Here is a 20,028-nt window from a genome sequence, read left to right on the forward strand (position 1 = left end):
ATATATATCCACTCTGTTAATAGGCTCAGTAAGTTCAGTTTCTTAATTCTTATATGTATGTAAATTGTGCATTTTTTGCTTTAAAATGATTGAATTATGATATTCTGGTTAAGAATTTAATGCCTTTAGTTAACCTGCATACAATAATTGTGGAATTATTAACAATTTAAAAGTTTTTATATGCGGCTAAGCCTAATTTTTGATTATCATAGCAGCCATATTTTTTTGCATTTGAAACTTAGCAGAATAGTGGATTTGTTGCCAATCTAGAGAAACTATGCTTCGCAGCAACGTCTAATAAAAGTAGCGTCTTCTTTTATTATTGCGAATTAAATTATGCTTAATTCATTTTGGAATTATCATTTAAGTTATAGCTTGTTTTTGCGTAGAAACTGTAATTTTAACGGTAAATTTTTTTTTTAAAATTGTTTTAACTGTACTTGGTTTTTTATGTTTTTCTATATCTTTCAATTTTTAATGAAAATATTTTGAATTTTTACGTATTTTTGCCTTGCCGCTAATTTCTTTTATATATTGTTTTAGATTTATTATAGTATTTGAACAGAACTTGTTGTAATTCTTCAGATGATATAATTTTTGTGCACTCTGAGTTATAAAACGAATGAGATGTAACGCTGTTAAATAAACCTAGCGCCGAAATGTCCTTATTGTAAATAAATATAGTGAACTTTAAAGATTGCATTTATTCTATTGTGTTTTATGCGCTATCGACGAAGTAGATTTAATTCAAAATTCGTTAATTGTTAAGTCAATATGTTTAAATGAAATAAAGGAAAATTGCGTATAATTTAATATTACGTACAAGGAAGTCATGGGTGTACACATCAGATATTTTCAAACTATGAACTTTTCTAAGATGGCACGCATTTTCAACTTTTTTTTTTTAGATGACGAAATGCTAGTTAAATAAAATAATCTGAGTATTATCAAATGAAATGTTGGCAATTCAAAAATAAAGCACCTGATTTAAAAAATTTTATGAGTAAACTATAGTAATTTTGCGTTTTGTGTGCATAGATATCTTTTTACAGATAAAAGTAATTAAGATTATTTATTTAGATAAATATTACATCTTGAATAAGTTGGTCAGAGATTGTGAAGTGATAAAAATTGGACAAATTTTCGCAGCATTTGTAACAATGCCATTTTTTAGTTATAAAAATATTGCAGTCTAATAAAATGCACTAAAATGGTTGTGAGTTTAGGCAAACATTTGGTATTGACACCGTAAGTTGCAAATATGATCATGCTGCTTCCGATAAAAATATGTGGCTAACGACGGAAAAAATGTCTGCAAGTGTCAAAGCAAAGCAAAAGATAAATATCGAAGTTAATAACAAAAATTTGGTAAAATCTGAGGAACTTCCAGGAACCAGTCAGAGTTTTGATAGTGATTCCTTTGATGAACAGAAAGATCCGTTTGAAAAAGTACTAAATTTAAAAGAAAAGAGAAGGTCAGCTCTTAAACCTTGCGACAGTTGTGAATTTAAAGACATTCTGGATGATGTTCCCACCTGGTGTTGTGGATTATGCCGACCTCGTTCGGAATCGGTGGAAGAATTTTGGTTAATATCAGTACCAAGGAAAAAGAAATCGCAACAGATTTTCGATCAACTTAATGTTGTGACGGAAAATAAACATTTATCTGTCAATTACAAATTCCACATACCTAATTTTTTGATTGGAACTCTAGATAAACTTATAGGATTACTCGGAGATTTAAAAGAACTGGATTCATATACAGAAGATTTAGTTCAAAGAATTTTTAACTTAATGAGAAACATTGTGGATGATACTGATAAGCTGAAAGATAACCTTATGGTAAATGATATTGATTTACCAACATATGTGATTAGATTCACATGGAACAAAGCCAAATATCCTGAGCAGCAGTCTCTGAAACACATATATTACATGCTTAAGAAGGAAATGGGAAATTTGGAGAATGATATGGAACAAAGATCTGGTGCTTATTTTACCTCGCAGAGCAAAGTCAGCATCTTAGAGGAAAGGGAATCTGGAAATTTAATACGCAGACCCCTGGCTGATATTGTAAAAAAAGAACATTTTGTTTTGGGCTCTAAATATTTAACAACGCTCTTAGTTGTTGTGCCAAGCAACTTGGAAAAGGCATGGCATGCAACATACGCCACCTTAGCGGAAATGGTTGTACCGGATTCAAGCATCAAAGTTTATGATGACAAAAACCATTACCTTTATACAGTTACTTTGTACAAGAGATGCGTGGAGGAATTCAAAACAAACGCTAAGCAGAGAAGATTTTTTGTTCGCGATTTCGAATATTCGGAACAGGATTTAGCTGCAGATAAAATGAGAAGCAAGAAGCTTAAAGCGGATAAGTATAGAAAACTTGTTTTGTATTGGACATGGTTAAAACTGAGCTTTGCAGAATGTTTCAGCGCTTTGATACACATTAAAGCCCTTAGAATTTTTGCCGATTCCGTAGTCAGATATGGACTTTCTGTAAATTTTCACGCTATATTGATACAGCCAATTAGATGTGTAAAACTGAGAAAAGCTTTAGATGAGCTGTATAAGGATATCAATATTCATTTAGCTGCTGGTACCATTCCTGAAATACCGAGAAGTTTACAGAAATTTAATGTGCAGGAGTATTGCCGTTATGTATTTCTTAAAATTAACCTAAATTTCATTGACGGATAGCAATAAAAGTGATATTTTAGATATTACTACCAGTATTTATATATGCCTATGCATTTCAGATTTTTAGCAATATAATATTTCAAACAGTTTTGCACCAGGTATGTAAAAGCTTTAGAAATATATTTTATAACATTTAATTCACCTAGTACCTGACTTTTATATTAATCTTAATTTCGTAACTTCTTTCACCAGAATGAAAATTAATATGTGTTTAAATAGCGATTAAATTTATATTTAAAGAAAAAATTGTGGCAACCACTCCATTCAGTATTACCCCGACGAGTGTCCCATTCAGCCGACCAGCGGATTTGGTGAGTGAACTTTGTTAGCGTATAGATTTAGAATTACTAGTATTTCCCTATTATAACTATCCCGTTCTGTAAACGGAACCAAGATTATCGATAAATCGGCAATGCAAACCATCTTCAATTGACGTTATTCCTCATGACGACATTCCTAGTTTTCTTTGAGATGAGAAGAGGTTCGAATAAACCTCGTGTAACCGTATTTTCTTTCTTCTTCTTTCTTTTCTCTGTATAAATGTTAATAATTTACGATCTCGGTGCTACTTTGGTAGACGGTTTCACGGATTTTGGCGATTTTTTGGCGATTTTCCTTTGGCGAGTAATACAACTTATGGTAAACCCATTGCTGGATAAGTTATTTATGGTAACCGATACTTTGTTGTCATTTTATTTAAAAAATAATGCGTTTTATTGTGCATAAATTCCGTGTTTAAAATAGTATTTATGGCTTTTAAATATTAAAAATCAATTTAATTTTGCATTCTTATTTGAAATAAAAATTTTATTGTTTATCATATTTTATGAAATTTTATGTTGTGAATGATGTAATCAATGACGTCGCCTTACTTTAAAAGTAATTCGTTTTAATATGTATAAATTTAATCTAATGTTTTAAGCATAATTTATGGCTCTTAAATATTAAAATACAATTTAATTTTGCATTTTTTTAAAAAATGATTTTATTATGTATGAATTTTTAAATAATTTTAATTCTAGCCGTGATGTAATAAGCTCTCTGATTGGTTATAGAATATTTGTGCATTAACGAGCTGTAATCAGCTCCCTGATTGGTTACTGACAATTTGTGCATTTCCGCGCCGTTTTAAAATTTAATTTATATGTTCGAATTCCTTCAAAGATGTCTTCAAAGATGTTATCTAAATTATGATTCTGATTTTTTATTGTGCTACTTATCAATAAACAACAGGTTAAACACTCAAAAAAAATGTAAGTACATATTTTTCTTTTATTTTATAATTGTATACTTCAATTTTTGTTAAAAAAATTAATACACTATTTTCAGAAATTGCTGAGATAATTATTGTCCATATGTTTTAATATTAATTATATTCTATATAACGTATTTTAAAGTATTTGAATTTAATAATATTCTAATTCTTTTAAATGTTGGTATGATGGTTTTTAATTCAATATTCAATTTCAGTAATATTTTAATCTAATTAAACGTTGGCCCAATGTTTTTATAGTGGTGTTTTTATTCTCTTCTTTTCTATATGAAAGTAATAATAATCTTACTTTAGTATTTTATACTCATAGTAAATGTATTTATTTACACTTGCCTGCCATCTTAAAAAATGACATTTTCAACAAAAAATTAATCCATTACTTTTAACGATATTTATTTATTTTTTTTTTAAGTTTCGAATACTTTACTATGCGTAAAAACAGCGTTTTTCAAGATGGCTGACGTTTGTAAAAATCGCGCCAACAATTCGGCCAACGTAAATCGCCAAAAAATCCGTGCAACCGTCTACCAAAGTAGCACCACGATCTCTAATAATTCTCTTGTCACAAGAGACTGTTTCATGTCTTAACGTATATAATTAAAAAAAAAAATTGTTTGATTTACCGTGAAGTGAGCAATGCTATATTTTTTTTGCAAGAAAGAAGGATAGTTCCTTATTATAGCAGCCCCTATGATTGAATCGCTAATCAACCGAGATATCTCGTCACACGCTCTTATACCTCGCTACATGTTACAGTTTTGCTCTCACGTGTTCTTATATTAGCATCGCTTTTCACTTTTGTTAAGGGTTTCGAATTCGCATTAATTTTTAATCTGAGAAACTGGCCACAGCACGAATTTATATGTTAAACACGAAATCATTTGAAGGTGAAATTTTAGAAATCGTAAAAGAAAGAAGGGCCTCCATGTTGGAAATTGGTTCAGTGATTCAAGAACAGTATTTGTCACTGCTACTAGATTTATGTATTTATCCATTATTTTTAACGATATTTATTTTTTTAAAGTTTCGAATACTTTACTATCCGTGAAATACGTCAAAACACCATTTTTCAAGATGGCTGACGACTGTAAAAACCGCGCCAACAATTGCGCCAATGTAAATCGCCAAAAATCCGTGCAACCGTCTACCAAAGTAGTACCCAAAATCGGACTTTTTCTGAAATGACATGCCATTTGTTTTCCATATTTCGATTCTACGATTCAAATTATGTCAAACTGCCAAGTTTTGTAAAAATCGCGACTATATTTTAAAAAATTAGCTCTGAAAGTTCTAGCTCCTCAATGTTAATTGAATTCGGTATATACTATTCGGTAGATTATCTTAGGCAAAGGACTTAAATAATAGAGAGGCAAATCCATCAAATAGCATGACAAAGCTTAATATGTGTGAAGATGCTGCACCTGATTAGAGCAATTACATGCGGGAAGTGTGCTCCCTACATTTGATGCGAAGATTCAATGGCCGAACAGGCGATCGCAATAAAATATTTGAAATGGAGGAAATGGAGTTTGTTCGACGTAAGAACAGCAGTGGCACAGTATTCCCGCAACAGCAGTTTTTTAGAGGAATATTCCGGGTTCGGAACTTTGGGGTTATACTGGCGCACAGCAGGCAATTTTATCCTGCTCATGCTAGTTCCTTATCTAACCCCTTTCTGGACCTGACGGTGATCAAACCATATAGGATGATTCTCCCGAAGAGGCATATATGAGTAGGAAGAAGAAGCGGAGCACCTTGCTCCTGCATGGAATCTCCCTAATTGAAGATTCTGTTGTCGGGAGCAGAAGCGTAGCTATGGTTTTCAACGCTCGGGGACAACTGAAGATTTTGCGCCCCTTTCTGTGTGCCAAGAATGGAAAACATTGCATTCTAAAATTTTGTGACTTCAATTTGGCGACCTCTGGATGCTACGCCCGGGGAGAGATGATCCCCCTTGCCCCACCCTAGCTACGCCACTGGTCGGGAGGGAGGTCCAAGAACGCCGTGTGTCACGTGATGAGGAACAACGTGGAATAACAAATTTCGAATAGATGTGCTAGTACACTTAAATTATTCAACATGGTACACTGAAAAAAAATAAAATAAAATAAAATAAAATAAAAAAAAAAAAATGAAAATAAAAATATTTGACAGTCCTATACCTTCCGTTTTACTGGGCCGATTGAAGAAATCTAACTTGCGTTTTTCATATCTCGAAAGCGCGACTTAAGATGTATTAGATTTATATATAGCATTGCTCTAATACAGACATTTTGATGCAAAATCGGGTGCTACTTTGGTAGACGGTTGCACGGATTTTGGCGATTTTTTGGCGATATTCTGGCGATATTTTTTTGGCGAGCGATACGCCTTATGGTAAACCCATTGCTGGACAAGTTATTTATGGTAACCGATACTTTGTTGTCATTTTATTTAAAAAAATAATGCGTTTTATTGTGCATAAATTCCGTGTTTAAAATAGTATTTATGGCTTTTAAATATTAAAAATCAATTTAATTTTGCATTTTTATTTGAAATAAAAATTTTATTGTTTATGATATTTTATGGAATTTTATGTTGTGAATGATGTAATGAATGACGTCACATTATTTTAAAAGTAATTGGTTTTAATATCTATAAATTTAATCTAATGTTTTAAACATTACTTATGGCTGTTAAATATTAAAATACAATTTAATTTTGTAATTTTTTAAATATGATTTTATTATGAATGATTATTTAAATAATTTTAATTCTATGCGTGATGTAATCCGCTCCCTGATTGGTTACTGAATATTTGTGCATTTCTGCGCCATTTTAAAATTTTATTATTCATCTCTTCGAATTTCTCAGATTTCAAAACGAATGAATGTCTCCGTTTCGAAGATAAATGTTGTTATTGGTAATTACCAAGAATTATTGGTATCGGCATAAAAAAATTGCCGTTTGAGACTTTATTTTGGACAACCTGGATTTCCTACTCAAAGATTTATTTATTGTTACAAGGTTCAGAAGAAATTTATTAAAAATTTTTGAGGAAACCTCGCTAATTGTTTCTTCAATGAAGTGCGAGAGATGGGGATAACAGATGAAAATCGTTTTTTTTTCTGGTACTTATCAATATACTTAAGGTAAAATGCTTAAAAAAATGTAAGTACATATTTTTCTTTTACTTTATTATTGTATACTTAAATTTTTATTAAAAAATTAATACACTTTTTTCAAAATTTCCTGAGATATTTATTGCCACATATGTTTTAATGTTAAATAATTATATCCTATGAAACTTATTTTAAAGGATTTGAATTTAAGTAATTGAAAAATTTAATTCTTTTAAACGTTGGTTAATGTTTTTAATTCAATATTCAATTAAAGTACTATTTTACTCCAATTAAATGTTGACGCAATGTTTTTATAGCGGTGTTTTTATTCTGTTTATTCTGTTATATAAAAGTAATAATTTAACCTTACTTTAGCATTTTATACACTTAGTAAATCTCTTTATTTACATTTGCCAGCCATCTTAAAAAAACAATGTTTTCAAAAAAAATTAATCCATTATTTTTAACGATATTTATTTTTTTAAAGTTTCGAATACTTTACTATCCGTGAAATACGTCAAAACAGCATTTTTCAAGATGGCTGACGACTGTAAAAACCGCGCCAACAATTGCGCCAATGTAAATCGCCAAAAATCCGTGCAACCGTCTACCAAAGTAGTACCCAAAATCGGACTTTTTCTGAAATGACATGCCATTTGTTTTCCATATTTCGATTCTACGATTCAAATTATGTCAAACTGCCAAGTTTTGTAAAAATCGCGACTATATTTTAAAAAATTAGCTCTCAAAGTTCTAGCTCCTCAATGTTAATTGAATTCGGTATATACTATTTATTAATCTGTCTCTTTTTATTAAACTTATTTGATTATTTCTTTTACATTTCAAAATTTAGGTTCGTTCTAAATAAATTCGCCCATTTTTTATGATTTATTTTTTAAATTTTTATTTTAAAATAATTTTTACAAATTTTTCGAAAAACAATTTGAGTTATAATCTATAAAATTTTTACTATCATCTTAAAGTAGATGTATTTCTAAGCATACCTACAAAAAACTACAGTTTTTATTCAAAATTTCCTAAGATATACATGAATTAACATTTTGGCACGTTTTGAAATTTGGCATATTTTTATTATAACCGATAATATCGAAAATGCTGTTTACGCACTTTGTTAAAATTATTTGAAAGTATGAACGATGACTTTTTTATCCTCTTGTGCACAAAGAAAAAATCTGATGTGTACACCACATGACTTCCTTGTACGGAATATTAAATTATACGCATTTTTTTCTTGCATTTCGTTTAAACTTATTGCATTGAATTAAACCTACTTCGCCGACAGCGCATAAACCACAATAGAATAAATGCATTCTTTAAAATTCACTTTATTTGTTTACCATAGCGACACTCTGGCACTAGGTTCACTTAACAGTATTATATTTCGTTCATATTATAACTTATGACTTACTTTTTCCTGGTCATTAACTACTAAAGAGTTTTCGCCAGTAGATCGCATTAAAGTGCACTAGGCAAAGATATTTCCAAATAAATGGTACTAGGGAAGTACCAACACCCATGGGCGAAGAAAATTCAGCTGCGTGAGCAGGCATATCTTAATACTTACGAAAGTAGGCTTTCATCATAAAAATTGTGCAGTGATAAGCAATGGCATTAAACCGAAGCATGCAGGCAGGTGCAGTGAGTTTTTTGGCAAATGCAGATGGTGAGTGCAACATAGCTAGTAAGAGTGCAGGATAAGCAGTAGTGAGACATCATGAAAATGGCGCGAAGACAATTTGAAGCTGTGAATGGCATAAGAGTTCAAAGTCCTTCATTTGTTTACCATAGCGACACTCTGGCACTAGGTTCACTTAACAGTATTATATTTCGTTCATATTATAACTTATGACTTACTTTTTCCTGGTCATTAACTACTAAAGAGTTTTCGCCAGTAGATCGCATTAAAGTGCACTAGGCAAAGATATTTCCAAATAAATGGTACTAGGGAAGTACCAACACCCATGGGCGAAGAAAATTCAGCTGCGTGAGCAGGCATATCTTAATACTTACGAAAGTAGGCTTTCATCATAAAAATTGTGCAGTGATAAGCAATGGCATTAAACCGAAGCATGCAGGCAGGTGCAGTGAGTTTTTTGGCAAATGCAGATGGTGAGTGCAACATAGCTAGTAAGAGTGCAGGATAAGCAGTAGTGAGACATCATGAAAATGGCGCGAAGACAATTTGAAGCTGTGAATGGCATAAGAGTTCAAAGTCCTTCAGAAGTATTCAGTAGCTAGATAGGCCGTAAAAAGTTCAAAAGTTCGTAGAATCATATATTATAACTCAGAATGCACAAAATTTATATCATTTAAATAATTATCTAATCGTTGCCACATGTTCTATTCAAATACTATAATAAAGCTAGAACGATGTATAAAAGAAATTAAGCAAACAAAACAAAAAAGAAACAGTTTTTCACGACGATTTGGTATTTCTCATTCAAATTAATTCAGTTATCACTTCGCGACAAGGCAAAAATACATAAAAACTCAAAATATCTGTATTAAAAATTACGAAGTAAATCTTAAACGCTTATTTCCTCGAAAAAATTCCAGAAAGGATTAAGCATGATTTAAATAATAAATGAAGGCGTTATCTTTGTTGTTGCGAAGCTAAGTTTCTCTAGATTGGCAACAAATCCGCTACTCAGCTGTTTCAAATGTAAGCAAGAGCAATCGCCGCCATCAAATCAGGCTTAGCGGCATTTAAACAATTTTAAAATTGTTGATAATTCTAAAAATATTGCATACAGATTTACTAAAGGCATAAAACCCTTAACCGGAAGATAAAAACAACATAAATCAATCATTTTTAAAGCAAAAAATGTACAATTTACAAACATATAAGAGTAAAGAAACTGAGATCACTGAGCCGGGTAACAGACTGGATATATGTATAAATATATTTATATACGTTAGGCGCGGCCGATTGCAACCAAAATACGAGGTGCACGTCTGCATGTTATAGTAGTCCTATATACAAAATTTCAACGTTCTGAGGCTACTCGTTTTTGAGTTATGCGAGATATGTACGTACATACGTTCGTACAGACGCCACGAAACATTCTCTTCAGAATTCATTTTAAAGCAATTTCGCAATTTTTTTGAAGGAAAAGAGTCTTTTATTCTGTCTTTACGTACAGATATCACGCAAATACATCGTTAAATTGCTTTCGAAAGCGGTCACAATGGATATTTTCGTTTAAATATGCTGCCTGAAACTTTTCTCGATTACAATACTTCCTTTTTACTTCGTACAAGGAACTAAAAAGGCAAACGAAAATATATTGCTGCAAAATTAAAAAATTCGTCAAGTGAATTATTCTTGGCGCAAACTGAAAAAATTGCGCCAAGATAAGTTTTTAAATTTCTCCATAAATTTCTCACCAAATATTACAAAATTTATTACCTAGGCAAAATTTGAGTCGTAGAATCAAAATGTAGGAAAAAACTGGTATGTTTTATCAGAAAAAGTCAGATTTTGTGTCAAAATGCTTATGTTAGAACAATGCTATTATATAAATCTAATATATATCCTAAGTCGCGCTTTCGATACATGAAAAATGCAATTTGAATTTCGTCAATCGACCCAGTTGAACGGAAGATATAGAACTGTTAGCCCCCCTTTTTTTTCGCATAGTAAAAAATGGGTTAAACGATGCATTCAGACTGCTGGAAGAAATACAAACGGACCAACACAAAGAAACTGTTTACAGTCACTTTACTGTGAAACTATAAATACAGTTTTGTAGATCCAACAACGGTTGTTCATACCCAAAATTTAGAAAGAATGTAGGGTTTAGAAGAAATAGAATTTAGAAGGAATGTGGCAAAGGGACGTAATAAACTACAACGGGCGAGAGCTCTGCATCACTTCGAATTATAAACTTCGGAATTTATGTGGAGAAAGTGACAGGAAAACAATGATGTTTTTAATGAGTTTCCCCTGAAAGCGTTTTCGGAAATATGGCCATGTCATAACGATTATTAAAATATTCTTAGGAAACAGCATTGTGAGTAATATTGTTATTATTATATATTACTTAGTTTATTTTTATCTTCGAGCTTTCCAAGCTGGCGAGATATCTCGGTTGATAAGCAATTCAGTGTTGGGGGCCGCTATAATAAGAAAGTTCCGTTATGTTACCTCGCATTCGAAAATGGCTATTAAATAAATTTACATATCATTGAAGCATTTGGAGGTGCAACTTGAAAACCTGGAAGTGAAGGAAAGGCATCTGATAGTTCAATAGTCGCAGAATAGTGTTTGAAACAGAGCAATGATTTATTTACTGTTGGGCAGAGTAGCTGACGTCGATTAAGTAAGTGGCAGAAGCAACTCAGCCTTTACTAAAACAGATTTATGAGAAAGATGCATACTTTACATTTAATCCGACAACCAAATAAGCGAATAGGCGGCCTTGAAAAATTTGTGCACATAAATGAAACTTGAAAATCTCTTTTTATAAGGAAGAAACAAAGCCGGGAGGTTCCTTCTACAGTATTGCATAGTTAGCGGGTTATGCCGAGAAACCGGAATTCCCGCTCAGGTTAGGAATAGAGAAGCAACCTCAGTCATGGCAAAAATTGTCGACAAAACTTAATGATCATTTTTTCAGAATGTTGATGAAAGTATAAAGAAGAGGAACTTGAAAAAGTAGGTTGGCGACATATTACTCTTAAACATAAATTTCATTTTTTTTTAAATCCAACAACAGCTTATCTATACTCTATTTACATTATTTACATATAATAAAAGAAAGAGTCTGTGTGTATGTGTGCGTGTCTTTCGTTTGCGCAGCGCGTAAGCTCATAGACCGACGGCTACGAAATTTGGTACATAGGTGCATCTAGACAAGAGCCAGTGCACCTCGAAGCGATTTTTTCGAAATTCGAATTCGAATTTTTTTTAATTTTACGTTTTGTGACGAAATCGCGTTATTTTGAGACATAATGGGCGAAGAAGAAGAATAACCATGGCCGTACACACCGTACAGGGCGTCGTGCAAACAGACCACCACCGTGCAGTCTTCTGGCCACGGTAAAACGCGATATCGGTCGTCCAGTCGCCTGTGTCGTGTGTCTAGCGATTTCTCCCCCTGTCTGCCACCTGTTTCTTCTGGCCTGTAAGGCAATATACCGGTCATCTGCGGGTGTGGTTCCTCGTGGACGACCACTACTAAACCCCCGGATAGCTGTTCCTGTAGTTTGAAATTGTCTCCAAAGTCGTGAAACGATGCTGTGAGCAATTCCGAACTCTGCAGCCACACTTGTCACACTGCGGCCTTCCTCCAACTTCCCAATGATTCGACCTCTGGTAAAAGCATCCAGATGTCGTCTAACAGATTGATTATTCGCCATTTCTCGTTGAGGCAGCAACTCGGTGTGATTTTTAACTGCTATACGGCGTGCAATCTCTTTGCGAGAAATACTGACCTTACACCGACAACATGCTTTATACTACTCAGACACTCCCCCATTACGTCTACCTGCATATCTGCGCATGTGCTACCGTACATCACCTTACTTAATCTCCTGATTGGTGTTTCTGTCCGCTCTGCCTCTTCGTTCAGCTGATATGCTAATTTTTCGACTTCGTCCTTAATTTTTGCGCAACAGTGTATATAATACTCTGCAGAGTAATATTCTGTGCAGTTTTTAAATTTAATGTTTGGTTTTTCCCTTCAGGCATTTTTCCGGTATATTTAAAAGCCAGACGAAGGCTGGCCGCGTAGCGTTTAGTCATATATAAAATGTTGAAAGACTGAAGCGCTTCACTAACTGGCGAAATCAAAGAAGGATTATTTATTATCAACATTAGTTTTATCTTGCGGCTGATACCATATTAAAAGGGTGTCCGCCGATAACATCGCGGCAAAAACATCGCGGACGAAAACGTCGCGGAGAAAACAAGGCAAGGCGAAAACGTCGTGTTACAAAACATCGTGGGAGAAAACATCGCAAAGAGAAAACATCGCAGTTCTAAAACATCGTGGTACAAAACATCGTCGTCGAAAATAAAGCGGTTCAAAAACTTCGCAGTTTAAAAACATCGCCGTCGAAAATATCGTGGTAAAAAATAAAATATCTACAAATCATCGCATGACGATAACATCGCAGACATGCTTTTTTCAGGCTTTAATAACTGTAAATGGATATTCCCATAATGATTTGTGAGCGCAAGATGTAAAGAAGGACAATTTTTACTTTCATATTTTTTATTAAATATTAAATTTTTGCTGAGAAAATAAGAAGGAAACTTAAGCATAGAAAATTAATGCAACTTATAGCACTTAATAGAATTTTAAACCGACATAGTTAACTAACAAAGACCATTAATAAATCATTTTTTATAAAGTTTTTACTGGTAATTTTTCATAAAAAGTATAATCTATTAAGTTGCATTTAATTTTCTATGCTTAAGTTTCCTTCTTATTTTTTTCAGCAAAAATTTATTAGTTAATAAAAAAATATGAAAGTAAAAATTGTCCTTCTTTACATCTTGCGCTCACAAATCATTATGGGAATATCCATTTACAGTTATTAAAGCCTGAAAAAAGCATGTCTGCGATGTTATCGTCATGCGATGATTTGTAGATATTTTATTTTTTACCACGATATTTTCGACGGCGATGTTTTTAAACTGCGAAGTTTTTGAACCGCTTTATTTTCGACGACGATGTTTTGTACCACGATGTTTTAGAACTGCGATGTTTTCTCCCACGATGTTTTGTAGCACGACGTTTTCGCCTTGCGTTGTTTTCTCCGCGACGTTTTCGTCCGCGATATTTTTGCCGCGATGTTTTCGGCTGTAACCTATTAAAAGTCATCAAGGAAACATGGCAGCTACAAAAGTGTATGAGAATATGAATTTGGGGATTATTCTGGAGCCATCTTAGAGTTTAAAAAACGGGGACCTCAATAATAAGGAAGTACCAAATTCCCTTTTCCAAAACCGAATTAATGGGTTAATATTAAATTTGGTAACTGATTGCTTTAAATACATGCATTTTTGAAACCTCGCAAGTAGTGATGATTAAATTCTAGTATAAGTTAGCTTTTGATTCTCTTATAACATGTTATTAGTAGTAGTAGAACAAGTAGAAAAAGATTTCTGTGCCGTTTAATTAATGTTTAAAATGTAAAGAATACTTTTTAAAATGTTCGATGTGATAGCCTTTTTTCTGGACGATAAGTATACATCATGATTTCAGTGACAGTAGAACTTTTTGTAAAATTTCCAGAACTGATTTCCATCCCTCTTCCGATACTTCCTACGGTCCACCAATCGTGGTGAGTTTGCGCTTAGAAAGAGCACTTTTCAAGAAACCAAAGGCCCAATAGTCTATAGGTGAAATGTTAGGAGAGTTCGTGAAATTACGTTGAAAAGTATACATTCGTGGAATTACGTTGAAAAGTATACATACTGAGGTATTGTGCAATACCTCAGTCTTCAGTTTTTCAAGAAATACAGTTCTACTTTTCGAAGTATGACTTGTTGCTTCGTCTTGATGAAGTTTCAGCGGCTGAAAGTCTTTGGGATATTGTAAATATCGGACGTAAAACTTTGACTTCATAGCACGGTGAGTTGATTTTAACGTCTTTTTTTTTTTTTTTTTTTCTTTCCCATTGCAAGGGAATCCCCCAACAACATAAAACCCGTATATTTTTCTTTTTGCCTCCGATAATAAGTACACTTTTTTTTTGTTGCAGTTATTTAGATAAATTCATGCTTCATCAAGGTCACAATGTTTTTATCACTGCTAAATTTATCTCCTGCTAAATGTATATTATTCAGGGTTCTATAAATATTTCTGCGTTGAGCCACATACCTTAACAAAAGTAAGCGAACATTGTGTTTTTTACTTTTTTTAGCTTATAAATCTTGGTTTATTGCGTTATTTATTGTTGTTACAGATGTATTTAAAGACTTTGCAATTGATTTCTGCGTCGGTGAATTGTTTCTTGTTGCCAACAACTTAATTTTAGAAACATTAGTTACCGTATGTACCCTTTTATGGGTATCGTTTGTAATCTTGTGTGCCCGGCACCACAGAGCGATAAAGTCGTTGATCACTGGTAGTTCGGTTCAGGGTTATAACCCCGATGAACGGGCTGGCTGAATTGACGTTTTCATGGTTTTCCGTGCGTAAGATGTATAGGGCCAGTTTCCTTTAGAAAGTCTTCTACGAAGACATCCATTCCGTCAGGCTGATAGCCTCGAGTTCTTTGCCACAATTAAATAAACTAAAGACAACTTCTTTCCATTTAAATGCAATAAGTGACGGTTTTTCCCGTTCCGATAAATAATCCTACTTATTTTGCACTTACATATTTAAATATTACGCATTTTACAGCATTTTTGAAATATGGAGTAGAAATACTTATCTTGGGAAAGCGCAGAAACATATCCCTCAATCTACAGCTTATTTACATACAACATTTTGGAAGAAGAATAAACTTAAGAGAAGATATTTCTCATTTCAAATAATAAGCTGTTGCCAGGAATTTTTAATCAGAAACATTTGCTTCTCTCTCTTTTTTTTTTCTTTTAAATTCTTTATCGAAAACTGTCATTTACAGTCTCACCCGTTCGTTGAAATCTAGATGCTAAACAGTGCCGGGCAAATATTTCATTTCTTTTAGTAATGTACAATGAATCTGGAACATTAATTGCATTATCATACGACTGTGAATCATTAATGTATTGATAAACACTTGCAGATATGAAATTACATAACAGCTGTACTTTTCTTTCTTCAGTTGCCTCCTTCAATTCTGTGAGAAAATTTGAAAAAGTTTCTTTTCCAGTGTTTCCATTTAGATTCTGCTCCAACACATGCAGGGTCAACATTAAATCTTTCTGGTTTCAAAAGAGTTTCCATTTTGATAAAAAATAAGGTATAGATTAGTTTAAGTTGATTAAATTGTTATAAATTTAATAAACCACTTTCCTTAAGAAGCTGAAATGAAGCTTTAAGCAACTCAAACTACACATAAAACAGAACATCAAACGTTACGTTGTAAGAACACTATTTAAACCAAGGAGGTTAGAATGATTTAAGCTAAGAATGACTGTTACCATTCCATGTAATACAATTTTAATGCTCCTAATAATATTAAATATTAAACCACAGCTTGAAAGATAAAAATTAATTTAGAAAAATCCGCAGTCATATGCTTTCAAAAGCATCCCACCAAAAAATACCTCTTGTTACAAAATTAACAAACAGAGTGATGGCTGATTGAATTTTGGACTTTATTAACAAAAAAAGTAAAGAGAACTTACGTACGTCTTATTGTTTACATGACAACTTTTTTTCAGGTCTTGCGTAGCATCAGCTGCTGCCATGAACCTCTACCTCTGTCGTCGAATTGGATATGGCCTCCTGTAGCTTGCTTCGCAACGTAATTGTACCTCCACCATAGAAAGAAATAACACCTGTTCGAGACTTGCGTGTTTCTGCACAGCTGTTGTTATCTGCATCACTAAACAACATCAAACTTCTATCATCTTCATTACTGTACACAATGCCGTGCCCTATGGTATTGCGAAGGTACCTTAATGTTGTCTGTACGATTTCCCAATCAATCTCTGTAAGATTGTTCAGCTTTCGAGACATCAAACTCACTGCGCAAGCAATATCCGGTCAGGTTCCCAATGCCAAATACAGCAAACTGCCAACTACTGATCGGTATGGAATTTCACTGTGGGAGGCTTCGCCTCCTTGATGTTGATCACGCCGTCGTCATTCGGTTGACCATGGTCGACATTGAGACTCGACTTCTTTCTTGGGATGTGTGATGTCTTAGCATTTCCATATCGCTCTAATATCTTTCTTGTAAATGCTTCTTGGTGCAAAAAGAGTGAGCCGTCTTTCAAATGGTCAACTTGTAGACCAAGGAAACAATTTAACATCGTTACCCGAATGTTAAAATGTTGCTTGAGCTCGTCCATAAATGTGAACAATGCTGCTTTGTCCTGAACAGCGACAATGCCATCATCAACATAAATCGCCATCAGCATCTTATGTCCATAATCATTTCTTATCAACAGGCAGTTGTCGAATTTACTTTGTATCATGCCATGTTTCTTCAGCACGTCAGTAAACTTGGCATTCCAACATCGTCCAGCTTGTTTCAAGCCGTATAAAGGTCGAAGCATCTTGCATACACGCTTATTTCCGTCGTTTTAGCCTTCGGATTGATACATGTAGATCTCCTTAGTTAGGTAACCGTAAAGGAATGCCGTCTCCGCGTCATTTTGATAAAGGTTGAGATTCTCCTTGGCTGCTGTTGCAATTAGAGCTCTAATAGTGTCACAGCGACACACCGGGCTAAATGTGTCTTCGTAGTCGATGTTCACCGTCTGGGTGTACCCTTTTGCTACTAATCGGGCCTTGAATCTCTCGATTGAGCCATCGGGATTTGTCTTCACTCTGTAAACCCAGCGATTGTCGAGATTTTACGTCCGTTAGGTGGCTCAACAAGTTGCCATGTTCCATGTTTGGCATGCGTAGCCATTTCTTCGTCAATGGCTCGTTTCGAGTCGGCGTATTCAGGAGACTTCGTTGCTTTGTCATATGTTTTAGGCTTGAAGTTGCTTGCAAAGTTCTTTTTTATAACAATTTAAAAGAAAAAAACAAAAGTAAGAATCAATGCCTTTCATATATAACATCTTTGTTATTCTTTGTAGCGCTCACTAACTCCTTACTGATTTCAGGCATGACAACACTTTGAAAACTAAACTGAAACTATAGGTGAAGTGAAAGTAGTAGTTATTATCTAGTAGTAGTTGTAGTTATTATGATCAATAATAATTGTTGCCTACATCCTCTTCCAAATTCAGAATGCTATTATACACGTCGTAGTCATTAAATCAGACAGGACGTTGGATAGTTGAACGGTCTCGCAATGAGCGCGCGGTCATCTGTGTTGGTTCATCTTCATCAGTGCACAGATCACCAACCCCCTGTGTGTCTGCATCAACGTGTGCATCTTACAAAATAAACTTCATACTGCTTGATAGACCGGTGTTAGATGCTAATTTTGAAGGTTGGGAAGTAGGGTCGATTTGCTATTCATTGAACACTACATTGGCACTTTTTATCGTATTATTCCTTGATGGTATGAAAATGCGATACCCATCGTCATCACAATAACCAATCAAATAGCCCTTTATAGTCTTGCCATCTAATTTACCTCGGTTGACATTTGGTACATGTACAAATGCAGCTGATACAAAAACTCGAATTCTATTGATTGCCGGCTTGCGTCGAAACCATTCCTCAAACGGAGATTTTCCCGTAGTCTTACTTGGTCCGGTTCGATTGAGAACGTAGACAGCTGTAGATGCTGCTTCTGCCCATCGGAACTGTGGTAGGCCTGAATCCTTGATCTGCCCATAGGAACTGTGGTAGGCCTGAATCCTAGTGCGAATTGCATTCATTATTGTACGATTCTCTCTTTCAACCAATCCGTTTTGTTCTGGTGTATATGGCATAGTGATTCGCAGCTTGATGCCTGCATCATCAGTCAGTTTCACCAATTTATCATTGTCAAACTCACAACCACAGTCTGTGACCAGTTTTTTTACATTTATACTATCTTTGTTCGTCCGAACAAGAAACTGCTTGATTTTATCCACAGTCTCATCTTTATGTCTCAGAAATTCCACATGTCGAAACTTAGAGTAATCGTCCTTAATCACTAACATGTACTTCTTTCTACCTCTTGATAAGACTGGCGATGCGAGTAAATTTGCATGTATTATCTCAACAGACTTTTGTGTTTTTAATTGTTTTGGTTGAAATGTTCGTCAACTTTGTTTACCATACGCATATGGCTCACAAAACAGTACATCGTCGATAAAATCTATACCATTTTGGCGCAAGTACTGTTTCACGTACTGTATTCCTTGATACCTTGATGCCAAAGTGATAATGGTAATTTTGTCGTCGTCTTCATTGCCGTCTCAGGAAAAGGAGTTGTCATTTCGTTGTCAACCAAGTAGGCTGCAGCAGCAGAACCCCCTTGTGGCTTGACTGGTTTTGCACGTAGTTCAAAGAGTCCATTTGATGAGCATGGGGCTTCTAAAAGTATATTATCTGGGGTCTCCTTGCGAAAGAAACGACAAATCATATCGTCTGAATCACCAAAGTTCGAGATTCCTCGCTTCATTGCCTTTGAGGCTGATAACAAATTTTTTTGCCAATTTCGGGTGCGTTCAGTACATCAGTCAGCTCAATAGATTTTTGTACGTTTCCAACCATCGCACACATGTCAATGTCCCCACAGCCATATGCTGGTATTGTCTCTTTGTTACCGACTGTGATTTCTGCTTGTTTGTCAAAGTGACGGTACGTTTTGAAATACTCGGCTGAATTTGTACTGCACTGGGTATTTGCAAAGAAAGTCTCTGGTTTGCCATTCGTCGTGGTTGGCATGTCAGGGAAAACTGGGCAAAATTTACCAATGTGCTCGGGTTTATTAAAACGAAAACAAATGCCATTGGAACCTCTCACACATCACTGGTCTTACTAAGTCTGTTCATCGTTTTGGCATTATTTGTTGTCAAGGGTTAGGATTGGCTGACCATCTGAGGTTTTCTTTACCCCCTTCTTCCATTTCTTTCCACTGTTTTACGCTATAATTAGAATGTGCCACAAATGTTATCGTACTTTCGTTTCTAAGCTCTTGATTTCTTCTTTGCAGCCGCATGTTGATCTGTTCGATCAGTTTTTCAGGTGACTTTTCCGTCTTTGGTATTGAGTCCCACTGTGATTTGAACTCTATATATTCGTCATCAGAAAGAATAGATAAGATTCGCGGTGCTAGCAAGTTCTGCGGCAACTTTCCTTTTGCCGTTCAACTTTTGCTCTCGTTGAAGATCCACCCACAGTGCACGTAAACGTGCGAGTGATTCCA

The 20,028-nt window shown here is 34.3% G+C and overlaps 1 pseudogene; it reads left to right on the forward strand.

Annotated features, from left to right (window-relative positions):
* Positions 1–1,191: 1,191 nt before the first annotated feature.
* Positions 1,192–2,706, forward strand: LOC118187492 (V-type proton ATPase subunit C 1-B pseudogene; annotated as a pseudogene).
* The last annotated feature ends 17,322 nt before the right edge of the window (positions 2,707–20,028 follow it).

This window comes from Stegodyphus dumicola, chromosome 2, assembly GCF_044657685.1.
Source record: "Stegodyphus dumicola isolate Sdum_Otavi_A_Nest chromosome 2, ASM4465768v1".
NCBI lineage: Eukaryota > Metazoa > Arthropoda > Arachnida > Araneae > Eresidae > Stegodyphus > Stegodyphus dumicola.